Source organism: Lithobates pipiens, unplaced genomic scaffold, assembly GCF_037356315.1.
Source record: "Lithobates pipiens isolate NorthernLeopardFrog02 unplaced genomic scaffold, aLitPip1_a1.2 Scaffold_25, whole genome shotgun sequence".
Taxonomy (NCBI): Eukaryota; Metazoa; Chordata; class Amphibia; order Anura; family Ranidae; genus Lithobates; species Lithobates pipiens.
In genome coordinates this window covers 105,472,168-105,483,755 of record NW_027507787.1, presented here as the reverse complement: position 1 = coordinate 105,483,755, position 11,588 = coordinate 105,472,168, and the positions used below count along the sequence as shown (strand labels likewise).

Below are 11,588 nucleotides of genomic sequence, written 5' to 3'. Positions count from 1 at the left end.
GTGAAATCCTAAACTCAGAAGACCACACCAGAAGCAGACCCCCAAAGGCACCAGAAGCAGACCCCCCTAAAAGCACCAGAAGACCGAAAAAGAAGCAGACCCCTAAAGGCACCAGAAGACCACACCAGAAGCAGACCCCCAAAGGCACCAGAAGACCGCTCCAGAAGCAGACCCCCCAAAGGCACCAGAAGCAGACCCCCAAAGGCACCAGAAGCAGACCTCCAAAGGCACCAGACACCTGATGGAGGGGGGAGGAGCTGCTGACTAGGTGAGCTCCATGAGGTCGGCATGCTGACACGCTGGTGTAGGAAGCTGCTGCTGCTGCTGGTGCCTGTGCTGTGGCATAAAGAGATTATGGAGCCTACATATTAATATCTGCACAGAAGTTAAGCTACGTTATGGAGACTCTGAGCCGCATATGAAATCTCCCTGGAAGGACTCACTCAGGGATTGCTAACACAGCAAATTTCCAAGCTGCATAAGGGATATCCCTTTCACCCCCTCACCTGTGGCTAAGTGGATGGAGTGCCTGGCGTGATCACTGTGAGGAGGTGGAGAGCCCGTGGAACGCCGTTCTTTGGAGCCGTACGTCCGGTGGATTGGAGGACCCCGTGGAGTGCCGGTCCCTGCGCCGCCAGATCTGAAGCTGAGAGAGGCTGGGGGAGGGAGTGGATCCGAACGCCGGTCCGTGTCTAAGGCTTGAGAGACGGAGCCGACAGATGTGATCCTCCCTTCGGAAGCCTCGGAAGTGTCACAGAGGAGTCGGGCAGAGGACGGCAGAGATCGGGAGATCCCGGAAAGATTTCGGGGAACCTCGGGAGAGCTCGTGAACCTCCGAGGGGGTACGAAAAAGAACAGAGCTGGATGGTGAAAGGATGGTGAAAGGTGACAGGAGAAAGTAAAGCTGAACAAGCAAAATATGATGCTGACCACCACTCTATGGACACTGTTCAAGGTTAGTAAGGAAATAAAGTAAAAAGAAGTAAATAAAGTAAAAAAGTAAAAGGAGAAGCAATCTTGAACAAGGCGATACCGCTGAAAGCTCAGGGGGGGGGGGCGCTTTTCTCTTTGAAGCCTAAAAAGCACAGCTAACAGCGTTGGGTGTTGGGAGGGAGGGGATGTAGGGGGGTATAATGGTAATGGGTAAAAGGAAGTAAGTCGAAAAGGCAAGAAAGAGTCACTAAATTGTATGGATGTATTATATTTGATATGTCACAGGCCTTAATAGTAATAATGAATTTGTTAACAAGATTATTAAATATACACATTGGGGTTGGTTATGTTAATTTAGGGTTAATAAAACACTATTGATATGGGAGGTTAATATATAGTTTGGATATGTTAGATATGTAGTGGTATATCTAACCTTAATTAAACACTTAACAAGTCAACGGCAAAAAAAAAAAAAAAAGAAGCCTATGCCACATGGTATTCCCAGGCAGTCTCCCATCCAGGTACTAGCCAGGCCTGACCCTGCTTAGCCTCCGAGATTAGGCCATTTGACCTGACCATCCGCACCAACTCTTATGGAGTTGATCTTTGCCCGAGGCAAGAGCACGTTTTTCGTGGGCTCTGTCTACGATCAGACCCAAGTACTCCAGCTTTTTTAGCAGTGTTAAGGAAGATTTCTCTAGGTTTAGAATCCGAACTCTTCAGATGGTTGTAGTGCGTATGCTTTGCTCTAAATGAGCCAACTGATTAGTAACAGATTGTCTAGGTATGCTACGACTTATGCCATGTGCCATGTGCCCTTAATCTGGCTAGAGGTGGACCCAGCACTTTAGTGAACACCTGGGGTGCTGTGGCTAGCCCAAAGGGCTACGAACTGGAAATGCTGCTGTTCCAACTCAAACCGCAGAACTCTTGATGAGTGTCAAGAGGGTTGAAGTTTCATAAAGAGCTTGCCTACGGCCACATCACCCTGAAAGCGAACCATCTCATCTGATCTCGGAGACTAAGCAGTGGCGGGCCTGGTTAGTACTTGGATGGGAGACCACCTGGGAATATCAGGTGCTATAGGCTTCTTTTTTTTTTTTTTTTTTTTTTTTTTTTGGCATTGACTTGTTTTTTTCCCTTGTTTCTCAAGGTGACCATCTTGGCGTTTGTCAAAAAGGGTTGAGGATACCCAAAGGGATTGCCTACAGCCATATCACCGTGAAAGCGCCCAATCTCATCTGATCTTGGAGGCTAAGCATGGTCAGGCCTAGTGGCCATCTTTGCGTTTGTCAAGAGGGATGAGGGTGCCCATAGAGATTGCCCATGGGTAGGGTCGGGCCTGGTAAGTACCTGGATGGGAGACCACCTAGGAATAGGCTTCCTTTTTTTTTTCATTTGGGGCGTTGACTTGTTTTTTCCCTTGTTTCCCAAAGTGTATTTTGGCATTTGTCAAGGGGGTTGACGGTGCCCAAAAAGATTGGCTACGGCCACATCACCTTGAAAGCGCCCCATCTTGTCTCACCTCGGAGGCTAAGCAGGGGCTGAGCCTGGTTAATACCTGGATGGCCAGGTGCCGTAGGCTTATTTATTTTTTTGCGTTTACTTGTTTTTTTCCCTTGTTTCCCAAGGTGACTATATTGGCGTTTGTCAAGATGGTTGAGGGTGTCCGAAGAAATTGCCTATGGCCACATTGCCCTGAAAGTGACTAATCTCGGAGGCTAAGCATGATCAGGCCTGGTTAGTACCTGGATGAGAGACTGCCTGGGAATACCAGGTGCCATAGGCTTCTCTTTTTTTCTTTTTTGGGCTTTTTTTTCAAGAGGGTTCAGGGTGCCCAAAGCAATTGCCTACAGCCACATCTCCCTGAAAGCAACTGATCTCATCTGATCTCTGATGCTTAGCAGGGTTGGGCCTGGTTAGAACCTGGATGGGAGACCCCCTAGGAATACCAAGTGCTGTAGGTTTCTTTTTTTTTTTGTTGTTGACTTGTTTTTTTTCCCTTATTTCCCAAGGTGACCATCTTGGCGTTTGTCAAGAGGGTTGAGGGTGCCGAAAGAGATTGCCTATGGCCACATCACCCTGAAAGCTCCTGATCTTGTCTGATCCCGGAGGTTGAGCAGCATTTGGCCTGGTTAGTAACAAATGGGAGACCTCCTGGGAATATCCAGTGCCACGGGCTTCTTTTTTTCTTTTTTTTTGGCGTTGACTTGTTTTCTCCCTTGTTTCCCAAGGTGATTATCTTGGCGTTTGTCAAGACGGTTGAGGGCGCCCAAAGAAATTTCCTATGGCCAAAACACTTTGAAAGCGACCAATCTCGTCTAATCTCGGAGGATAAGCAGGGTCAGGCCTGGTTAGTACCTGGATGGGAGACTGCCTGGGAATACCAGGTGGCATAGACTTTTTTTTTTTTTTGGGTGTTGACTTGTTATTTTCCCTTGTTTACTAAGGTGACCATCTTTGCGTTTTTTATGAGGGTTGAGAGTGCCCAAAGCAATTGAATACGGCCATATCTCCCTGAAAGCAACAAATCTCATCTGATCTCGGAGGCTTAGCAGGGTCGCGCCTGGTTAGAACCTGGATGGGAGACCCCCTGGGAATACCAGGTGCCGTAGGCTTTTTTTTTTATATGTTGTTGGCGTTGAAGACCTGTTTTAATTTTTTTGCTTGTTTGCAGAGGTGACCATCTTGCCGTTTGTCAAGAGGGTTTAGAGTGGCCAGCACGATGGTCTACGGCTACATCACCCTGAATGCGCCTGATCTCCTCTGATCTCGGATGTTAAGCAGGGTCGGGCCTGGTTAGTACCTGGATGGGAGACTGCCTGGGAATACCAGGTGGCATAGACTTTTTTTTTTTTTTGGAGTTGACTTGTTAATTTCCCTTGTTTACCAAGGTGACCATCTTGGGATTTTTCAAGAGGGTTGAGAGTCCCCAAAGCGATTGCCTACGGCCACATCTCCCTGAAAGCAACCAATCTCATCTGATCTTGGAGGCTTAGCAGAGTTGGGCCTGGTTAAAACCTGGATGGGAGACCCCCTGGGAATACCAAGTGCCGTAGGTTTCTTTTTTTTTTTTTTTGATGTTGACTTGTTTTTTTTTCAATTAAGGTGACCATCTTGGCGTTTGTCAAGAGGGTTGAGGGTGCCGAAAGAGATTGCCTACGGCCATATCACCGTGAAAGCGACCAATCTCGTCTGATCTCGGAGGCTAAGAAGGGTCGGGCTTAGTGACCATCTTTGCATTTGTCAAGAGGGATGAGGGTGCCCAAAGAGATTGCCTATGGGCAGGGTAGGGCCTGTTTAGTACCTTAATGGGAAACCGCCTGGTAATACAAGGTGATGTAGGCTTCTTTTTTGGGGGGGGGGGGCGTTGACTTATTTTTTTCCCTTGTTTCCCAAGGTTATTATCTTGGCGTTTGTCAAGACGGTTGAGGGCACCCAAAGAGATTTCCTATGGCCACATCACCTTGAAAGCGACCAATCTCTTCTAATCTCGGAGGCTAAGCAGGCTTAGGCCTGGTTAGTACCTGGATGGGAGACTGCCTGGGAATACCAGGTAGCATAGGCTTCTTTTATTTTTTTTTGCCGTTGACTTATTTTTCCTTGTTTTCCATGGTGACTATCTTGGCATTTGTGAAGGAGGTTTAGGGTGCCCAAAGAGATTGTCTTTGGCCTCATCACCCTGAAAGCTCAAAATCTCGTCTTATCTTGGAGGCTAAGCAGGGTCGGGCCTGGTTAGCATCTGGAGGGGAGACCGCCTGGGAATACCAGGAGCTGCAGTCTTCTTTTTCTTTTTTTTTTTTTGCGTCGACTTGTTTTTTTCCCTTGTTTCCCAAGGTGACCATCTTGAGGTTTGTCAAGAGGGTTGACGGTGCCCAAAGAGATTGCCTATGGCCACATCACCCTCAAAGCCCTAATCTCGTCTGATCTCGGAGGCTAAACAGGGTCAGGCCTGGTCAGTACCTGGATGGGAGACCGCCTGAGAATAGCATGTGCCATAGGCATCTTTTTTTTTTTGCCGTTAACTTGTTTTTTTTTTCCCTTGTTTCCCAAGATGACCATCTTGTCGTTTGTCAAGAGGGTGGAGTGTGCCCAAAGAGATTGCCTACAGCCACATCACCCTGAAAGCACCTGATCTTGGAGGCTAAGCAGAGTCGGGCCTGGTTAGTACCTGCATTAGTTGACCTGTTTTTTATTTCTGGTTTCCGAAGATGACCTTCTTGGCATTTCTCAAGAGGGTTTTGGGTGCCAGAAGAGATTGCCTATGGCCACTCCACTCTGAAAGCACCCGATCTCATCTGGTCTTGAAGACTAAGCAGAGATGGGCCTGCTTAGTACCTGGATGGGAGACCGCCTTTTTTTGTGGTTCCCCAAGGTGACCATCTTGGCATTTCTCAAGAGGGTATTCCCAGGCGGTCTCCCATCTAGGTACTAACCAGGCCCGTCCCTGCTTAGTATCAGATGCTTTCAGGGTGATGTTGCCATAGGCACTCACTTTTGGCACCCTCAACCCTCTTGACAAACACCAAGATGGTCACCTTGGGAAACAAGGGAAAAAAAGAAGTCAACTATGCCATATTAGCACCTCAAGAAATGAGATAGGCAGTCATAAACTAAAAGATGCGTAAATTCCAGAAAATGTACCATCGTTTTCAGACGCTATAACATTTGCGCAAACCAATAAATATACACTTATTAACATTACCAAAGACATGTGGCTGAATACATTTTGACCTAAAAGTATAAAATTGAGTTTATTGGATTTTTCTTATAACAAAAAGCAGAAAATATAATTTTCTTTCAATATTTTTTAGATTTTTCCGTTTATATCGCAAAAAAAAAAAAAAATTGCAGAGGCAATCAAATACCTTCAAAAAAAAAAAACCTCTCTATTTGTGGGGAAAAAAGGATGAACTACGTGACCCACACTGACCTACCTGACATACATACACTGACCTACCTGACACACACTGACCTGGTCCCTGACATACAAACTCTGATTGACCTACCTGACCAGGAGGAGATAGACTTCATGTGTTCAGGTACTACAGCAGCAGCTCATCCGTGGTGCTGGTGTGCAAGGCAGCCAGAGGAGAAGAGGAGAGCCGCCCGTCCAAGTGGGTATTGATGTGGTGTGGCCGCCGCATTGTCATTTCTGCCTTCTTCCTGCTCCAGCACAGCAAGCTGGGAGAGGACTAAGATTGCAGGAGTGTAGGCTAAGGGAGCCGCTGCGAATGCTGCTCAGGGTGGCGGCGTCATCCCTTTCTCTCCCTCCTGGGCTCTACACTCCACGCTACCATAACAGCTGCGGGACAATCCAGACCAGAAGTCGTAGGCCAGGCCCCACGAGCACTAGCGCGGAGGAGGAGGAAGTGCAATCCTCCTCTGCTTTGAATGTTGGGCAGTGTGGGCACAGTGGGCAGTGACGTTAATGGTTGCTAGCCGCCAGGCGGCTATAGCAATCAGTGACCAAGAGTAAAGTCGGGTGGAAGCGGGGCAGAGCTAAAGCTGGAGCTGGAGCCAACCAAGGCTCAGTCTGCCCCTGTTCCCTGCATTCTGGACCGAGACTCTGGGCTACTGGTCCCAGACTACGGCCACCCCCTAAAGATGCCTCTGTTTGTTCCCAAAGTAGGGACGTACATCAGAGTGCAATGGTCGGCAAGTGGTTAAAGAGACGCAGTGCCGAATCGCAAAAAGTGCTCTGGTCTTTGGCCAGCCAAATGGTCCTGCGCTGAAGTGATTAAATGCCCAAAATGGTCCTTGGTGACTAAAAAAGGCACACTCCTGACCTTTGAATGCCAAAAAGGTCCTCGGTGACCAGGGGCGAACTGACAACTAATGGGGCCCCCAGGCAATAGAAGCTCATGGGGCCCCCTTGGGCACCACACCTGCACAGGGAGACACGGGGGGAGCACACAGGGGGAAACTGGAGGAAGAACGCACACGCACACACACACACAGGGACACACACACACAGGGACACACACACACAGGGGGACACACTCACACACACACACACACACACAGGGGGACACACTTACACACACAGGGGGAACCACTCACACACAGGGACACACTGACGCACACAGGGGGACACACACACAGGGGGTCACACTCACACACAGGGGGAGAGACACACACACACACACAGGGGGAGAGACACACAGGGGAAGAAACACACACACACACAGGGGGAGACACACACACACAGGGGGAGACACACACACACAGGGGGAGACACACACACACAGGGGGACACACGCACTCACACCACACATAGGGGGACACGCACACTCACACAGGGGAGCACACACACTCACACGGGGGGGACACACAATCACATGGGGGGACATACACTCACACGGACACACACACACAGGGGGGACACACCACACAGGGGGACACACTCACACAGAGACACACACTCACACAGGGGGACACTCTCTCTCACACACACAGGGGGAGACACACACACACACAAAGAGGGAAGACACACACAAGGGGAGGCACACACACAGGGGGACACTCACACACACACACGGGGACACTCACACACGCCGCACACAGGGGGACACACACTCACACCACACACACACACAGGGGGATACACTCTCACACACACACACACAGGGGGATACACACGCACACTCACTCACACAGGGGGCACACACACAGGTGGACACACACTCACACCACACACACACATACAGGGACACTCACACACGGGGAGACACACACAGGGGGACATTCACACAGGGGGACACTCTCACACACACACAAGCACAGGGACACACACACACACACACACACAAACACAGGGGGACACTCACACAAGGGGAAAACACTCACACAGGGGGACACACACTCACAGGGACACACACACACACACACACAGGGGAAGACACACACAGGGGGACACACACACAGGGGGACACACACACAGGGGGAGAGAGACACACACACAGGGGGAGAGACACACAGGGGAAGAAATACACACACAGGGGGAGACACACACACAGGGGAAGAAACACACACACACACACACACACACACAGGGGGGGACACACATTCACACCACACATGGGGACACGCACACTCACACGGGGGGCACACGCAATCACATGGGGACACACACTCATACGGACACACACACAAGGGGAGACACACACACAGGGGGACACACACACACACACAGGGGACACTCTCTCAAACAGGGACACACACACACGGGGACACTCACACACACCACACACAGGGGGACACACACACACTCACACCACACACACAGGGGGATACACACTCACACACAGGGGGACACGCCCACTCACTCACACAGGGGGACACACACAGGGGGACACACACACACACAGGGGGACACACACACAGATGGACACACACTCACCACACAGGGGGACACTCTCACACACACACATACAGGGACACACACACGGGGAGACGCACACACACGGGGACACTCACACACACGGGGGAACACACACGGGGAGACACACACAGGGACGCACACATAGGGGGACATACACAGGGACACACACACACAGGGGGACACTCACACACACATGGGGACACTCACACACACAGGGGGACACTCACACATGGGGACACAAACACAGGGGGACACACTCACACGGGGGCACAGGGGGACAAACACACAGGGGGACACTCACAAACGGGGGGGCACTCACAGAGGGGGACACTGTAGGTTGGGGGATCCAGGGCCACATGCATTCTGTACTGCCGCCTCCCATCACTTGTGGCAGGCCCAGGCTTCACTTACCGGATGCCGATAATAACGGCGCAGCTCCCTGCCGGCCCCTCCACTCTTCTGCTGTGCCCGTATCACATGCCGCGATCATGCCAATTACAATACTGCTAACGGTGCGCTGCTCCCCACCGACCCCTCCTCCCCTCCCGTCCGTCCCAGGTGCTTGTACGGTATGCGTTGTGACATCACCTGGGACGGACGGGAGGGAAGGAGGGGGCGGCGGGGAGCAGCGTGCCGTTAGAAGTATCGTTTGCAGTATTGTAATCGGCATGATCGCGGCATGTGATACGGCACATCTGCTTCAAGTGGCCTCTCATCTGGCCGAGACCGGGCCGGGCACCTAATGACCTCGGGCGGCACCCGAGTGACCGACTGGTCAGTCCGCCCCTGTCGGTGACCAAAAATAGCTGGGTGTGCTGTTTTTTTTCACTGGGGCCCATTTTTGGCCTCCAAGGATAATATTTAGCCTAGAAGGTCCGGGCTTTTTTTGGTAACTGAGGACCATTTTTGGTATTCAATGTTTGGTTGTTTGTATTGCACAGTGACCTTTCTGTAACCTCTAGCCTCCCTCTGCTGTGATTTATTACAATGTACAGTATTTAAAAAAAAATCGTATTCAGTTTGTTAGATCTTTTTTAGATCAGGTTAGATCAACTGTTGTTTGCGTTAGATCTCATACAGAAGAAGCAATATTAACAGTTATTTGCAGGGGGGGCTAACCCATCATCAGCCCGCCTTATCAAATTTTCTGGCCAAAAATCATTCAGGCTGATAAATATTTGTTAGATCCGGTAAGATCAAGTGGTTTTAATGTTAGATCTCACATAATTAGAGACTTATTAAGAGATTAATGAGGGGGGCTGCCCCCTCCCCTTATCTCCTTTCCCATCAAAATAGAGATATTAGGTGGTACATATGGACGGGTTATCCCCCCACATGCAATTTTGGCCAGAACAAAAATATTCATTAGATCCGGTAAGATCAAGTGGTTTTGACGTTCAATCTCACATAATTAGAGACTTATTAAGTGAATAATGAGGGGGGTTGCCCCCCTTATTTAATTTTCTGCCCAAAAACCATTCAGGCTAATAGATATTCCTTAGATCCGGTAAGATCTTAAGTAGTTTTAATGTTAGATCTCCCATCATTTCAGAGATATTACACATCAAAATACAGATATTACGTGGTACATACAGTGGTGTGAAAAAGTGTTTGCCCCCTTCCTCATTTCCTGTTCCTTTGCATGTTTGTCACACTTAAGTGTTTCGGAACATCAAACCAATTTAAACAATAGTCAAGGACAACACAAGTAAACACAAAATGCAATTTGTAAATGAAGGTGTTTATTATTAAAGGTGAAAAAAAAATCCAAACCATCATGGCCCTGTGTGAAAAAGTGATTGCCCCCCTTGTTAAAACATACTATAACTGTGGTTGTCCACACCTGAGTTCAATTTCTCTAGCCACACCCAGGCCTGATTATTGCCACACCTGTTCACAATCAAGGCATCACTTAAATAGGAGCTGCTTGACACAGTAAGGTCCACCAGAAGATCCTTAAAAGCTACACATCATGCCGAGACCCAAAGAAATTCAGGAACAATTGAGAAAGAAAGTAATTGAGATCTATCAGTCTGGAAAGGGTTATAAAGCCATTTCCAAAGCTTTGGGAATCCAGCGAACCACAGTGAGAGCCATTATCCACAAATGGCGAAGACATGGAACAGTGGTGAACCTTCCCAGGAGTGGCCGGCCGCCCAAAATTACCCCAAGAGCGCAGCGACGACTCATCCAAGAGGTCACAAAAGACCCCACAACAACGTCCAAGGAACTGCAGGCCTCACTTGCCTCAGTTAAGGTCAGCGTTCATGCCTCCACCATCAGGAAAAGACTGGGCAAAAATGGCCTGCATGGCAGAGTTCCAAGGAGAAAACCACTGCTGAGCAAAAAGAACATCAAAGCTCGTCTCAATTTCTCCACAACACATTTTGATGATCCCCAAGACTTTTGGGACAACATTCTGTGGACCGTTGAGACAAAAGTGGAACTCTTTGGAAGGTGTGTGTCCAAGTATATCTGGCGTAGAAGGAACACTGCATTTCATAAAAAGAACATTATACCAACAGTAAAATATGGTGGTGGTAGTGTGATGGTCTGGGGCTGTTTTGCTGCTTCAGGACCTGGAAGACTTGCCGTGATAAAAGGAACTATGAATTCTGCTCTCTACCAAGAGATCCTGAAGGAGAATGTCCGACCATCTGTTCGTGTACTCAAGCTGAAACGAACTTGGGTTCTGCAGCAGGACAATGATCCTAAACACACCAGCAAGTCCACCACCGAATGGCTGAAGAAAAACAAAATTAAGATTTTGGAGTGGCCTAGCCAAAGTCCTGACCTGAATCCTATTGAGATGTTGTGGTATGACCTTAAAAAGGCCGTTCATGCTCGAAAACCCTCTAATGTAACTGAATTAGGACAATTCTGCAAAGATGAGTGGGCCAAAATTCCTCCAGGACGCTGTAAAAGCCTCATTGCACGTTATCGCAAACGCTTGGTTGCAGTTGTTGCTGCTAAGGGTGGCCCAACCAGTTATTAGGTTTAGGGGGCAATCACTTTTTCACACAGGGCCATGATGGTTTGGATTTTTTTTCACCTTTAATAATAAACACCTTCATTTACAAATTGCATTTTGTGTTTACTTGTGTTGTCCTTGACTATTGTTTAAATTGGTTTGATGTTCCGAAACACTTAAGTGTGACAAACATGCAAAGGAACAGGAAATGAGGAAGGGGGCAAACACTTTTTCACACCACTGTATGGACGGGTTAGCCCCCCCACATGCAATTTTCTGCCCAAAAATCATTCAGGCTAA

General features: G+C 48.8%; 5 pseudogenes; all 5 read left to right on the top strand.

The window, feature by feature from the left end:
- Positions 1-1,903: 1,903 nt before the first annotated feature.
- On the top strand, positions 1,904-2,022 carry LOC143931716 (5S ribosomal RNA; annotated as a pseudogene).
- A 759-nt stretch (positions 2,023-2,781) lies between these two features.
- LOC143931188 (5S ribosomal RNA) lies at positions 2,782-2,900 on the top strand (annotated as a pseudogene).
- A 532-nt stretch (positions 2,901-3,432) lies between these two features.
- Positions 3,433-3,551, top strand: LOC143931646 (5S ribosomal RNA; annotated as a pseudogene).
- Positions 3,552-3,661: 110 nt separating this feature from the next.
- Positions 3,662-3,780, top strand: LOC143932187 (5S ribosomal RNA; annotated as a pseudogene).
- Positions 3,781-3,876: 96 nt separating this feature from the next.
- LOC143931584 (5S ribosomal RNA) lies at positions 3,877-3,995 on the top strand (annotated as a pseudogene).
- The last annotated feature ends 7,593 nt before the right edge of the window (positions 3,996-11,588 follow it).